Source organism: Triticum urartu, chromosome 1A (genome assembly GCF_056163025.1).
Source record: "Triticum urartu cultivar PI428250 chromosome 1A, HENAU_Tu73, whole genome shotgun sequence".
In the NCBI taxonomy this organism is placed as follows: domain Eukaryota; kingdom Viridiplantae; phylum Streptophyta; class Magnoliopsida; order Poales; family Poaceae; genus Triticum; species Triticum urartu.
The window spans coordinates 113,909,964-113,925,803 of record NC_141873.1 but is presented as its reverse complement, the minus strand read 5'-3'; positions in this window follow the sequence as shown (position 1 = coordinate 113,925,803).

The window sequence follows — 15,840 nt, the reverse complement described above, 5'->3', positions numbered from 1 at the left end:
CGATGCCATGGAGGAAGTGGCCGCCGACGCCGCTGTGGATGGAGCCGCGCCGTGTCGGCTCGGGACCGAGCTCCGGCAGCACCGTGAGATCGAATCAAGAAGAAAATGCGGTGATTAGTGTACAACCTCTTTGGTGGCGCTGATTAGGCCGCAGCTTCATCCGAGGAAACGGTGATGATGATACTCTTCCGGTGGTGCAGGTGAAGACGGCGGTGTGGGAATGGAGGTGGCGCGAAAGACGAGGGGAACGTCGGGGCAGCTCCTTGGAGGTGGAGGACGGTGTGGCTGAACCGGCGGGACGATGAGATCGACGACGGATCCTCATCCGGTACGGTGGATGAGGGACGTCGAGGTGTTGCTGTGGACGACGTCGTCGGGGAAGAGGCTCCGGATGGGTGGCGGACGGAGCAGAGTGTGGGGTTTCGTCGCGGGTTTTCGCGGCCTCGGTGTACGAATGGGTGGGCGGATGGGATGGCAGTGGGGAACCATGGCTTAGAGACGCGCTTGTCCAAAATGTGGGGTAAGTTACGAAAGTACCCCCACCGATTTGAGGCGGTTCTTTCGGTTCAGGGGTACCACGGGCATTTCACGTGTCGGGATTTCACAGGAGATGGGAGTTTTCGCGTGCGTTGTAATTTCGGAATAGCAAGGCGCGGGTTGAGATGGAGGGAGTTGTCGGAGCACAACGAGACAAAGATATATCTTAAATATTTCGGGCTAACAAGGCGCGGGTTGAAGAGGCGGGAGTTTCGCAGCACGATAGACAGAGACGCTAGCTTGAATTTTCGGCATAACAAGGCGCGGCTTGAAATTTCGGAAGAACAAGCTTAACGTGTACAAGAAAAAGACAATTTGCACCTCAACACGCACAACACACACACAAACACCATTTAGACTAGAGTAAGGTACACGTGCATTGCACGCATGAGATTTGGCAACCAAATTATGAATAAATAGCACATTATAGCATGCAAGATTTGAGTCATATATGCAAGATGTAGATGTTTGTTTAAATCTTATAGTTCATTTCATTCAAAATCATCTAGTTTTTATAAGAAAGCTAATCTATTTTAAGATTCATGGAATTGTGCGTCGTAAGACATAAAGTAAAAACAAATAATGGCAAATCATGTAGAAAAACATTTGGGCAATTCTGATACGGAAGATTCTAGAACAAATAAGAAGTGCTTGTGTTTTGATGTTTGTGCATTATGCTTAAGTTCAACCATGGAGTCTTTTAGATTATACATGTGGCGAAATCGGGTGGAATCTAGATGATATCCAACGGCCAGTAGTGCTCAAATTTGCCATCTTTGGACCATCGGATTCGCCTCATCCAACGACCATCTTTCAAAGTTCAAGTTACCGTCACACAATATAAAAAAATATAAAATATAATATATATAGGGGTATAGATATAGATATGTGATGCAAAAGCTGCCCATCATCTCCAATTAGAATAGTGTGTCCATGCACGGATGCGACGTGGCCAAATGATGTCTGCCATCGGTATCTCAATTTCAAATCAGTCTGACCTTGTTCAATATGTATACATTACAACATGCTCGTTTCCAAACCACACCGCGTAGATCTCCGTTATATTCATGCATGGATGGGTTTCAAACATCAGGATCTCTTATTCAAATATTTGAATTCAACTTTACATTGATTGTGACCTCACCTACTCAGCTATTCTTTTACACCCACATAGTAGTCTTCTCTTTATAATTGTACCACTAACCTTCTCTTGTGCATGCATGCACACACTACCAGTCGGCATTATCCATCGCACGCATGCAATCTTTTTCTTCAGGTCGGTCTCCCATGAAGGCACACACCAACACACATCCCCCTCTCCATCATATCGGGCATTCTTTATCTCTCACGCGTGCATGCGCAACGATCGATTTTCCTCTATGTATGTGTGTATATAGCTAGGTCTTTCATAGTTTTCCACACAAACCGATCAATCGATATATCCTGTGAGGTCTCACCCTCTTTCCCACGTCCACATTGATCAATCTATACCTCTCTATATAGGATTAACATATATAGCCAATATTCTTCATAAAAAATGTTCCAAGCTGCCTGCCAGGTCTTTGCTTCCCACCTGTGCCTGTTAAGATGAGCTCCCCCCTTTTGGAGCAACACTGGCAATCCCTGGCCTACGGTAAGTCTGATTTCTGCACACAGCCACGCTCCTCTGTTGTTTTTCAAGAGATACCAGATGATTTGCAGGACCCTGTCTCTCAAGCAATACATCATTCCCAGGATGAATTTTTTTCACAACTGTCACTCCCTCTCCCTTGGGAAAAGAGACCAAGACAAGCTCGTCGCTCCAAGCGAGATGTTCAGATTGTTGAGGAGTTGACCGATTTTTCTGTCAGAAGGATGACACACAGCTGGGCAAAAAGGACTGGCATGAAGCCCACCTCTGCAATTCCTGTGAAGCCTACTCCTCTCCGTCGCCCCAAGGCCAAGAAGCTCAAGCTTGACGAGGAGGCAGGCCAAGACACTCCACTGCCACCTCTGACGCCCATCGCTACAATGCAGGCAATCAGTGCATCACTTGGGATCACTCCGGAGGAGTTATCAGTGGAGAAGCTTATGGCTTCTCCTAAACAAGCTCCACAAGACGACAGTTCTCATGATGAGTGATCTACAGAGTTATTTCCTGGGACCATGGAAACACCTGGTCGTTTGTTCTTTTGGTTTACTTTTGTCTTATGTTGCTCTGAACTTGTCTGATGTGGCTATGTGTTACTCTGCGGCACTTATAGCTGAGCTGTTAAGCAGCGCAGTTCGACTCTATTGTCTTTTGTTAGTTATCTATGGAGACTACATCGTTTCGTAATTGGAATGTGTTGTGCTGGAATGTGCGTGGCCTGAACTCTGATGCTCGACAGCATGACATTAGAGCTAAGATAGAGGAGAGTCACTGCTCCATAATTTGTTTGGAGGAAAGTAAGTGTGAGAAGTTCGACATTAGGAAGATTTGGTCCTTCTGCCCTAGGTGTTTTGATCAATTTTCTTTCTCTCCTTCTGTGGGTGCTTCTGGTGGAATCTTGGTGATTTGGAATCCTTCAGTATTTGAGGGGGAGCTAGTGGAAAGCCAGCGCTTCAGTATTGTTGTTTCTTTTAAGTCTGTTCATAACTCAGAACGATGGACTCTGGTTTCTGTGTATGGGCCATGTGATGGTCAACCTAGAGACGATTTTGTGAGTTGGTTATATCACCTAACTATCTCCTTGGATGAGAATTGGTTGCTCCTTGGTGATTTTAACTTCATCCGCTCTCTAGATAACAGAAATCTGCCAGGAGGAGATATAAATGACATCTTTCTCTTTAATGAAATCATTGGTCATCTTGGACTTCTGGAATTGCCAATAAAGGGTAGAAGCTTTACTTGGTCCAATATGCAGCAAATCCCTCTCTTGGAACAGCTTGATTGGTTCTTCACATCCTCTGATTGGATCTCTCACTACCCTAATACAGTTGTCTTTCCTTTGGCAAAAACCTCATCGGATCGCGTGCCATGTGTGGTTTCAATCGACACTAAAATTCCCAAGTCCAAGATTTTTAGGTTTGAAAATTACTGGGTTGAAATGCCATGGTTTATGGAGTGTGTCAAGAAATCTTGGGAGGCCCTTGTTTTTTCTGATCTCTCTGCATCCGCAGTTTTAACTAGGAAATTTAAATGCCTCACGTATGACTTAAGAGTTTGGAGTAAAAACCTCTCTTACCTTAAGAAGTTAACTGTGGAGTGCAGTAAAGTTATTCTCTATTTTGATAAGTTGGAGGAGTTATGGCCACTGGTTAGATCTGAGTTCAATTTCAGGAAAATAGTCAAGCTGCATTATGAGCATTTGTTGAAGCGCCACTATATCTATTGGAAGGAGAGGTGTACGATTAGGTACATCAAGGTGGGTGAGGAAAACTCAAAAAATTTCCATGCCATGGCATCTGAGCGCATGAGGAAAAACTCTATAGCTAGTCTGAAAACGCAGGGGATGGATGACCCTATTTCTAATCATGATCAAATGGCGGGAATCCTCTGGGCTTCCTTCAAAAACCGAATGGGCCAGGCCCAGGACATTTCAATGGGCTATGATCTGGGCACACTCATCCAGCCTGTCCCTGGTTTGGAGGAATTTTCGCTTCCCTTCTCTGATGCTGAGATTAAAAAGGTCTTACAGGAGTTGCCAACTGACAGGGCGCCAGGGCCTGATGGTTTTAATGGCATGTTTGTCAAGCGTTGTTGGTCAATCATTGAGAAAGATTTCTTAAGTTTGATCAAAGACTTTTATGAAGGGAAACTTTCTCTGGAAAACATTAATGGGTCTCTCATTACCCTTATCCCTAAGATGTTATCTCCTGAGGGACCGGATGATTTTAGGCCCATTTCTCTTACAAACACCTGCTTGAAGTTTCTCACCAAGCTGCTGGCTAATAGGTTGCAAAGGGTGATTCTAAACTGCATCCATAAGAATCAGTATGGTTTTCTTAAGGGTAGAGCAATCCAGGACTGTCTGGCTTGGAGTTTTGAGTATATACATCAATGCAAACAGTCCAAGAGGCCTATTGTTATTCTGAAATTAGATTTTGCCAAGGCTTTTGTAACGCCCCGGACACACCCGCCGGTGGTCGTTACTCTTGGCGGGATCTAGACTGGCCGCACAGATCAATACTAGTCTTTTCAGCGCACTTTGTCCTCACTCGTGCGCACCCGGGAGCAACTTCCCGGTCGGTCACCCATCGTAACACTACTCCAAGCTGAGCACGCTTAACTTTGGAGTTCTGTCCGAATGGGCTCCCGGAAAAGAAGGAAATCCTTATTGATATGAGTAGTCTATCATCCCTAATAAGCCAGGCCATTACATACACCCCCACTCAGAGGAACCGACGTCCTCGTCAGGCCACAGGAACGTTCCCTCTTGGCACATACGTTTGTGCTTCCAGTCCCCGCGAGGGTCGGCTCTGATACCAACTTGTAACTCCTCAGACACACGCGCCGGTGGTATTTACTCCTGGCGGGATCTAGACTGGCCCCACAGATCAATACTAGTCTTTTCTGTGCACTTTGTCCTCACTCGTGCGCACCCGGGAGCAACTTCCCGGTCGGTCACCCATCCTAACACTACTCCAAGCTGAGCATGCTTAACTTTGGAGTTCTGTCCGAATGGGCTCCCGGAAAAGAAGGAAATCCTTATTGATATGAGTAGTCTATCATCCCTAATAAGCCAGGCCATTACAGCTTTTGATACTGTTAATCATGAGGTTATTTTGCTGATGCTCAAACACAAAGGTTTTGATGATAAATGGATTGGATGGATCAAAGAGATCCTTTCTACAGGGTCTTTTTCTGTGTTGCTAAATGGCATCCCTGGCAAGCAGTTCAAGTGCAAATGTGGGGTCAGACAAGGGGATCCTTTATCACCTCTTCTATTTGTAATTGCAGCTGACCTTTTACAATCTGTGATTAATCAAATGCTGACACAGGGTGTCTTATCACTCCCAATCCCCACCCATGACTAGGAGTTTCCCATTATACAGTATGCTGATGATACTGTTATCTTTTTGTCAGCTAGAGATGAGGAGTTGGTGGCTCTCAAGAACATGCTGCTCACCTTTAAACAATCTACTCGTCTCAAGGTCAATTTTGCAAAGTCCTCAATGATCCCACTCAACATTGATGAAGGTGAAGCAATTCGGTTAGCTGCTCTGTTTGACTGCAGGATTGGCCAACTCCCTTTTACATATCTAGGGCTGCCCCTTGGAACCACTAGACCCAGGATTGTTGATCTCATGCCTTTAGTGGATACTTTGGAGAGACGTTTGACTGCTAGCTCATGCATGCTCAATCAAGGATCACGCTTACAGCTCCTAACTTTGGTCCTGACTTCCATGCCAATTTACTTTCTTTGTAGCTTGCAAATCCCTCATGGTATTATCAAACAGTTGGACAGAATCTTCAGACAATGCCTCTAGAGGGGGGGTTCTGATGCTCCAAAGCAATCTTTGGCTGCTTGGGATCTAGTTTGTCGGCCAAAAGATAAAGGATGTCTTGGGGTGATTAACTTAAACATCCAAAACAAAGGGCTACTACTCAAGCATTTGCATAAGTTCTATAATAAGGTTGACATACCATGGGTGTCCCTCATCTGGAACAGTTATTATGCTGATGGCGTCCCACATGCTACAACCCTAGTGGGGTCCTTTTGGTGGAGAGATATCCTCAAGCTCCAGGATGCGTACACACCTATTGCCTCAGTGCACATCAACATGGGTGACTCTACTTTGTTCTGGACTAATGCTTGGCATATTGGTGGATCTTCTAGACCTTTATGTTGGACACTGCCAAGGTTATTTTCCTTTGTTAAGAATGACAAGGTTTCAGTGCATGAATTCCTCATATCACAGGATATTTTTTCAATGTTCTTCTTGCCATTGTCTCATGAGGCTGCTCAGGAGTTGCATGTGCTAGAGGATTGGATAATGGCCTTGGACAGGGACACTAACATACCGGATGTTTGGGTATGGCCGGGCAAATCTGGTGCATTCTCAGCCAAGAGTTTCTACACCTTAATGCACTCACATTTGCCCACAATTCAACCGTGTAAATGGTTGTGGAAAAGCATATGCACATTGAAGATCAAAGTCTTTGGCTGGTTACTTTTCTTTGGCAGGCTTAACATCAAGGACCTCCTGATCCGGAGGCACTGGAGATCTCCTTTGGATGATAATCTTTGTGTTATCTGTCAGGAACTCTCATATGAGGATAGGCTGCATTTGTTCTTCAACTGCAATTTCAGTCGGAGGGTTTGGAACTATCTCTCTATTGATTGGTCAAGAGGGCCGGACATTTTGCAATGTATCCAACATGCTAGATCAAGTTTCAGGCATACTTTCTTCTTTAAAGTAATGCTGACAGCTACCTGGAACATTTGGATCCTCAGGAATGGAAGAACTTTTAGAGGGGAGAGAGCTACTTTTGCTACTTGGAGGTCTAACTTTGTACATGATCTCACACTTCTATCTCATAGGCTCAAGGAGGATAGCAGCATCAAGCTTAAAGCTTTGATAAATGCTTTAGTCTAATTAGTCCAGGTAGGTTGATGTACTCTGGTTCTTTAGCTTTCTAGACTAGTTTCTTAGCTCTTGTATATATTCCTTTTGTAATTTTGTACATTTCATTTTAATAAAGGGTTGTGGGGCTTTGCCTCACAGTAAATATTCAAAAAAAAACATATATAGCTAATACACCCACATTAATTATGTATCCAACGTCCCCCTCTCATCATCCATGCCTTCTGCTTCATCTCTCAGACACGTGCACAATGGCGAAGACAGGGGGTAGTAAGGGCCCTGCCCCCCTCCCCCCTAACATCACTATATATCAAGGCTAATATGAATGTGATCATTAGACAATTGCTGCTAAAAATGGTTTAAATTCATGAATTGACCCTCCTCGTAAAGGATTAGCAATGCTTGGCCCCCTAGCTCATTTATTTTTCATGGCTCCGCCACTGCGCGCATCAGCGCACGTGTTCGCCCTCTCTCTCTAAATATCGATCTCGCACTTGTGCATTCCTTCATAGTCTCCCTCCACTCGGCCCCTCGCACCATCTTCTAGCCCCCCACTGGATTTTGCCACATGTACAATCTAGCAGACTCCATGGTTGAACTTAAGCACAATGCACAAACCTGAAAACAACAGTGGTTCTCTTTTGTTCTAGAATCTTCCGTATCATAACTGCCCAAACTTTTTTCTAGTTGAATTGCCATTATTTGTTTTTACTTTATGCTTTACAACGCACAATTCCATGAATCATAAAATAGATCAAGGGCTTCTTTGATTCAAAGGATTCTCAAAGGAATTTTGGAGGATTCTAATCATTAGGAATTTTTCCTATCTTGGTTGTTTGATTCGTAGGATTTTAAACCATAGGAATTTTTCCATATGATTCATTTGCACTATATTTCATAGGAAACATCCCATCCACTCAAACCTCTTTGAAAGAATTCTGCGTTTTTTCTATGCACAATCAAACACTCGTACAATCCTGTAGGATTCAAGACAACATTCCACTATAATCCCATGTTTTTCATATTCCCGCGTTCTTAGTTTTTTTATAAAAACTAATTGATTTTGAATGAGATGAACTATAAGAATTAAACGAAGGGCTACAGCAGGCATATATGACTCAGAGCTTACATGCTATAGTGTGGTATTTATTCATAATTTGGTTGCAAAATCTGATGCATGCAATGCACGTGTACCTTACTAGTACTTCGAGTATGTGCAAAACACGTAAATTAGAATACCAATGGCACCCTACACAGTGTCTCTCTTACAGTTCATGAAGCCACATGGCACATGTGTAGGCATTGTCGCGACCTCCTTGCGTGGTTTGATCACAGTGACGTGCTGCTGGTTCCAGAAGAATGTACTCGTCCTCCCTGAGCCATACTGGCGGAACATGCATGAAGCAAAGATGTGCACCCATGCCATGCACGCACTCATTCCTCGCACGCCCACGCGGGTACACGGGCGGACGCAATTTTGTACCAAGATCCACCCCATGTGATAATTTGACGCGTGTAAAGTCGTTCACTTCATTGATGGTCAATTAATACAGCGCATGCAAATTGAGTGGACGTGAGGGCGGAATAAAGACATTATTACTCCACTGCGCGCATGCGAGTAGTTAAATCGTGGGTTGCTAGTAGTACTTCCATTGGTCTCCTTCATATTTTGTGCCAATTTTTGACAGTAACATAATATTTACGCATTTGAGCAGTGTAGTAGTACTTGAAATTTATGTTCCGCTAAACTCATCGGGAGCCGTTTCGGGCCTCGAAACCAAAGCCATCAATTAATCTTTACCTTGTTCCCATCACATTCGAAAGCCTGCTCACACCTACTAGTAGTACGTACCAAACCTGCCCACTATGCAGGTATTAGTACTAGTGCTAGTACTTAGGTTATAAAAAGGGGATCTACCTAACCGAAAATCACTCTACCTTTCCTCCTCATAAGTTCTTCTTCTTCGTCCGTCGTTGCCATGGCCGGTGAGCAGAGCTCTAGGTAGAGAACTACTCGTAACAAGGGAGCGGCAACCAAGGCTGCGGAAAAAAAGAGGGCTCGCCGCCACGCAGAGACCTCAAAAGATCTCGCACGGGCAGGCGATGGCTCCCAGGAGCGCCCTAGCCACGGAGGCGAACATGCCGAACCGGCAGAGCTCGAGTCGTTATCCCTCGATGGCATGCCCGATCAGCTCAATAAGCAGAAGGAGTTCATCCAAGGCTTGATGGAGTTGCTGAAGGAGAGCCTCGACGACATGCCCGCTGAGCTCAATCAACAGGGGGAGTTGACCGCCGACTTGGTGATGATGCTAAAGAAGAGCATTGCCTCGGAGAAGAAGGCGACCGGCGAAATCCTGCGACTTCGGGAGGACAATGCGAAGCTCTGCCACGAGATCGACCTATTGAAGGAGAAGAACGCCGGCTGGAAGAAGCTGCATGAGAATAGTAGTTCCTCGATGAAGATGCTGCAGGCCCTCGCCATGGAACAGAAGGAAGAGTTAGCGAAGCTCCGCATCGAGGGCCTGGCTGCTGTCAAGGTATGTAATATGGCCATGGAACAGATGATGAAGGCTCACATCAAGAAATGCCGCGTCATGGACACAATGATGAAGATGGCAGAGGAGACGCGCAAGGAGATGGAGGTCGTGGAGGCGATGAAGAAGCAGTTACGACTCTGCGGCGAATTAGATCATTTGGGGTGATAATCTTCCTTCTTCTTTTGCTCCTGTGTTTCATCTTTTGCTTCGGGTGTTTCGCCGCACGTGTCAAGTTCTCTGTGAGGCATGAATAGAACAATGTTTTTTTGAGGGAATGAATAGAACAATGCTAACAATGATATGACTAGCAAATTAGATCATTTTTTATCGCCATATGGCACTGGGCTGCCGTGCTTCATGCTCCTCCGTCGCAGTACTACTCCAGTGGAAAACTTGAGTATACCGCACGGTTCTTTGCTCCTCCTCGATCAGGTCGTCTGCGCATTTATACGAGAAGTCAAATCACAAGGCCCCGCCTTCCAACAGTAATGAGCCATCAAATCACAAAGGCCCTCGCCTCTCGTGAAACCGACCAAGCTAGACTGCTCTGCCCTCTAGCCTTTTAAAAAATGTGTACTTTCGTACAGCAGTAGTATCGATGGATTGCGTCATGGAGCAAAACTTGAAATTAAAAAAAGGTGGTACATATAGAGAGTGCTCGTCGCCAAATTATGCATATAGTACTATTAAAAAGGCTAGTCACAATAATGGTGTCCAACACAACCCACCCCTCGAATAAAACTAAGAGGGTGCTTGGATACGTTTTAGTCCCATGACTAAAAGTAGTGGGACTAAAACATGCTAGCCTCACCCATGCTTCGATCCAAATATAAAAAGGCTAAAATCAAGTTAATGAGCATTTATTATCCTCCAAACCCTCCAATCCAGAACTCGCCTGTGTTAAAGGAGAGGAGTTAAATGAGTAGAGAGAGGACTAATCCACATTTTAGTAGGGGTACCCCTGACTAAATTTTTTTAGTCTCAAGACTAGTTTTAGCCCCTCTTTAGTCAGGGGTGCTTGGAACTTTAGGCTCTTAAAGAGACTATTTTTAGTCAGACTAAAATAAGTCCCTTGGATCCAAGCACCCTCTAAGCATCCTGGAATTCTTTGACGAAACTAAGCACCCGGAAATTCTTTGACAACTAAACTGCTGGCTATATGATGTTGGCCATATATATTGTACGTATATAATGTGAAGAAACGAGTGGTAGTACTATACCAACTAAAAGATGAAATGTAAGAAATACTAGTATGTACGTACTGAAGAGTTAAAGTAACGAGAAGAAACATAACATAGTTCTGCTGGGGGCTCAGCACAACACACCCCTCAAATTAAATTAAGCACACATGAAATTAAACTTTGCAACTATTCCGGTAGACACTGCATTAGAACCACCATGAGCAACGACACTGCCACCTTACTCAGAGTCCTCGTCCACGTCCTCGACTTCGTCCTTGTCCCTCTTCCTCTTGGCTGATACTTCTTTGCTTGAACCGCACACTTGGCTGTTGCTCTTCATCCAACCCTTGTAGATATTGAAGCAAAGGTAGCCATCCATTGCAGCGTAGTGGATGTGGTCTATATCTAGTACATTCCGCTGCCATGCATGACGATGGAACGTGTATCGAGGTTTCTCCAGTTTACCATACGAAGGATGAACCATGGCTCCTGCCAGAGTCAGCATTGAAGGCTGACGAGCGGACACCAGCCGATTCTTCTCGAGGTCGAAGGTGTTGCCTACAATGAGGCCTATCCGATGCAGGACTTCTTTGTCGTTACCAAGTCTACAGTAACGAATTTGACTAGGTTGCTCTCGAGGAAGTCCTTAAAATCCTGGCACTCAACATCGGCATGGCATATGTGGTGGACCAAGCATAAGTCATGCACGCAAACCTGGATCACAGCGGGCTTCTTCCTCTCTTCGTCCTTTAGATCCTTCTCTCGTCCCAAGACTGTGGTGTACTCAACATCTAGCCCAGCGACCCACTCATCATCTGAGTCTTCGAACATGCGTCTGAAATGAGAAAGGCATCCTTTCACCGTCGAGGAAGAACGGGTGTAGATGACATCGAACTCATCGCCGGTGATGGTTCTAACCTTGTACTCACCGCCGATCATGGAGATTTGGGACACCATGGATTTGGGAGGAGGGTTAGGATTAGTGGAACTGCCGTAATGTGAATGGACGGGACGACTAGGAGCGAACCGCCGTAGTATTGAAGGACGTGCGGGGACGAGTAGGAGCAAACTACCAGCATGCGAACGACAGGGTAGTGGCTTTCCATTCTCCCATGATACGGGCTTCCGAGAGCCCTTGGATCTGAGATCGAACGGTTGCATGGAGTGATTCTAGACCTATGGGTGAATATCCTATCCTGGAGGGTTATTCTGCAAATTTTCAGCAACTTAGCATGCGACCATTTGATCTCAGATCCAAGGGCTGCCAGTAGCCCGTATCATGGTCGCGCCTACCACGACCGTCACGTCGCTCGCGCGGTCGCGCCCTTGGAGATTTAACACGGTGCGTTAGGCTATCTGATGTTGGCATGTCATACATAGTCATCACTTAGTCACTCATACTACAACAAGGTTGGCTATAAGTGTATTTTTTACTCCTCTCTATCTCTTTCTTTGTACTCAAGGAAGAAACGGTGCTAAGCGCGTGTATTTATTGCATTTGCCAAGGAGTGACCTCTTCTAATGAAATGGTGTTGCTAAGTTTGCTTCATTTAATTAGCTATAGACTCAAAATTGTCTTTTCACCTAGGTACACGCGCTTAGCACCGTTTCTTCCTTGGGTCACCAAACTAGTCTCTCTCTCTTCTTGATTAACTTGCCACATCAGACTTTATGCTTATGTGGCAAGCTTAAGCAAGCTTAAGCACCTGTAGGAGCAAGTAAAAGTAAGTACAATAGTGCGCTTTACATGGCATTTTTGCATATGTGGAGGAAAGAGAGGCAAGGAAAAAGTGGAGAAGTGGGCTCTCATGCAAGAGCCAGCCTCTACTACATGGTGGAGCATTGGGAGAGGCACCTGTATGGAGGTGGTCAGGAATCTGGGAGACTCACGCCGGTCATAGCGCCACAGTTAAAATGATAATGGCAAGTCAAATCACGGGGCCCCACCTGTCCAGCAGTAACTCGCTGTCAAATCACACAGCCCTACGTTTGCAGCAACCTACTCCCTCGTCTTCTCGCGTCTCTGTCGAACCGACTAGGCAGAACTGCCCTGCTGCCTACCGCGTAGGAAAAGCCCCGCCCTCGACTTTTAAATAGTATACAGTATACTAATTTTGTATCCATGGATTGCGCCCGCGCCATGGAGCAAAGCATCTAGAAAACGGAGGAGAGACAGTGGTCTTGCAATAGAGAAGAGGTAGAGGCGAGACGGTGGCATTGGAATGGAGATGATGGAGAGGAGAGGAGGTGGTTTTGCAATGGAGAAGAGGGAGAGGAGCATGCGGCAGCGATTTAGGATTGGACGAGAGGGCCGGCGCGCTCTGACTGGATCAAAATCAAAATCAATGTGGTGACATGCATTCACATTTTGCTTGTCAAATACAGTACGTGGTCAAACTTTGACCCAAAATACGCAAAACAACAAAAAAATACTTCCAAGACCAGCGCCGCTCTTCCGCTCTTCTCCTCTTAAACCACCGCCGCTCCTCTCCAGTTCCAATCTAAATGTAGCGCCGCTCCTCTCCTCTTCCATTTCAAAACCACCGCCCCTCCTCTCCTGTTCCAGTCCAAAACCAGCATCGCTCCTCTCCCGTTCTAATCCAAAACCAGCGCTGCTCCTCTCCTCTTCCATTCAAAAACCACCGCCGGTGAGTGAAGGTGCTATGGAGAAGTAGATCGATGGAGGAGTACAACCAATACGTGAGGATCGTAGACGGCGACCCTGTGAAGCTAGCTAGGATGTTGGAGATACAGACTTGGTTTGACAACAAGGACCAACTAGCGGCGACGGCGACGGCGACATCCATGACCAAATATCTGCAACAAAGCGAAAAGGCGGCGATACTCCCGGAGGGAGTCACGCCGGAGTACATAGAGCTGCTCCTCTGGGCCATGGAGCAAACAGATTCACCGAATCCGATCATGAGGGAGCGGTGGTGGGAGTATCGATCCCAGATGGATCATCCACCAGAGATTGAAGGATCGAGCATCTATAGGGTGTCGTTTGTGAGGGTGTCCTGCCAGAGCGAGCCGGTGGAGTCTTCGTCGACCGAACCCAACTGCAAGAGGAGAAAAGCAATTGGCCCGACGACGCTTCCCCGCCATCGTCTCCCACGCTGTTCAGATCGTCTCACGGGGCGGCTGTCTGCCGTCGAGGAATAGGAGGGGGCTGCCCCCCCCCAGCCCAATAGTCGGGCAGGTTGTGAATTGTCAGGAGGATCTTAGGGTTGTCAGTATTTGCAGGTTGTGAATTGTGTTTTGTGTTGTGTATTTTGAGAGTACTTTCAGATATGAATGTCTTTTGAATTTCAGATTTGCAGTATTGAGCATATGAAGTATTTTATGAATTCTAGATATCTATTTTTAGCACTTAAAAAATGTAGTTTCATAGGAGTATAAAAGTGCAGACAATGTGATACCCAGAGAAGAAACTGCAAGTTTCAGTTTCAGATAAGAAACTGCAAGTTCAGTTTCAGATAAGAAACTGCAACTTTCAGAGGCAGAGCACTTATATTAACACCGCCTTTTAAAACAGGGTTAACATCATGTTGGAAGTTTTATTCATGGTCGAAAATGGAACTACCAGCCAGTTAACATCATGCTGATCAACATTCATGCATAGCACATCTTCATATGATGCATAGTCAAAATGCCCACACAATGTCGAGTGTGCGAAACACAGAGAAAACGAGGGATGAAGTTTTGGCAAGTGTTGGACGTGGTTTTGGGCTGCCCTGTCTAGGCTTTCATTTTTAACATGCGCAACCCACGTCCTCGGATGGGAGGTCCATATGCATGTTTGTATTTTCTTAGGGCCGTCATGTATCGACCGGCCTATGGACCTCCCATCCAAGATTTTATTTTTGGCAGCCCAATTTATGTATTTTTTTGAAGAAAACGCATAGGTCTGTTCTATTTTTATATAAGAATAGGAACGCCAGGTCCAACTTATGTTTCCCTTCTAACTATATTGTATATATTTAAACTATTTTATATGTTGACTGTTTAGTTCACATAACTGGCAAATAGATGACCGCTCTCGCGATCCCCTTCACCCCCGCCACCACCTCCACCCTCGCCGCCGCCCCCACCACTACCTCCACCCTCGCAGCCACCATAGATCTTGCTGCCACCCCCCGCCTCCTGACTCCGGGCACGCCTGCCCCCCTCAGCAAGTCCGCTCGCGCGCCCCATGGAGTCGCCGGCCATATCCACGGGGGAATGGCTGGAAGACATGCAGATGTACAAGATGCATCTCCCACATGTCTACAAAGCCTTCCCGCGGATGCTCCAGCCGCTCGACTCCGTCGCGCCAGCGGTGCTGCGGGAGACTCGAGGGAGGAGATGGAGGGAGTGGGCGATGCAGATCCGCGATGACGCTCTCTCCTGGACCCAGTGCACGCGTGAATGGAGGGAAGCAGAGGAGGAAGCTGCGAGGGAGGAAGCCAAGGAGGGACCGAATCCGTTCTCTCACTCGCACAGGTATGCTCGGATGTGCAAGGATCATGTGGATTAGGAGCTGCTGAATCTAGCCATGCGGATCTACTTCGAAGGAGATTTCTTGAAGAAGCACAGGATGCCCCACCCCAGTGAGCCTCCAATTGCGTTCGTTCGATGAGAGAAAGGAGAAGCGAATTCAGGAGATCCACGTCGTGCTGCGAGATGGGAATGCTTGACTGGACTCCTGCCCACCAGCACGCCACCGGAGCCAGAGCAGGTGGATCCCCTATCTTACCTCTCCCCCAAACCTGCAGAAGATTGAAATTAGGCTTGCAATCTGCTTCAATTGAGCTGTCTGGTGGTTATTTCTGCTTCCTGAGAGACAACATCTGGCTGGAGGATGAGAAGGAACCAGGAACTCCAATGAATTTCCCCTATCACAATGGGGGGAAGCACCGGTTGGGCAGTGGTACGGCCCACCTCCGCACACAATGGGGGCACAATCTGGGCAGGCTCCTATAATTGCCCAAGATCAATCTTCTGGTGGTTCTGACTATCAGATCAGTGGGAAATCTCAAGGCAAGAATCAGCAAAAG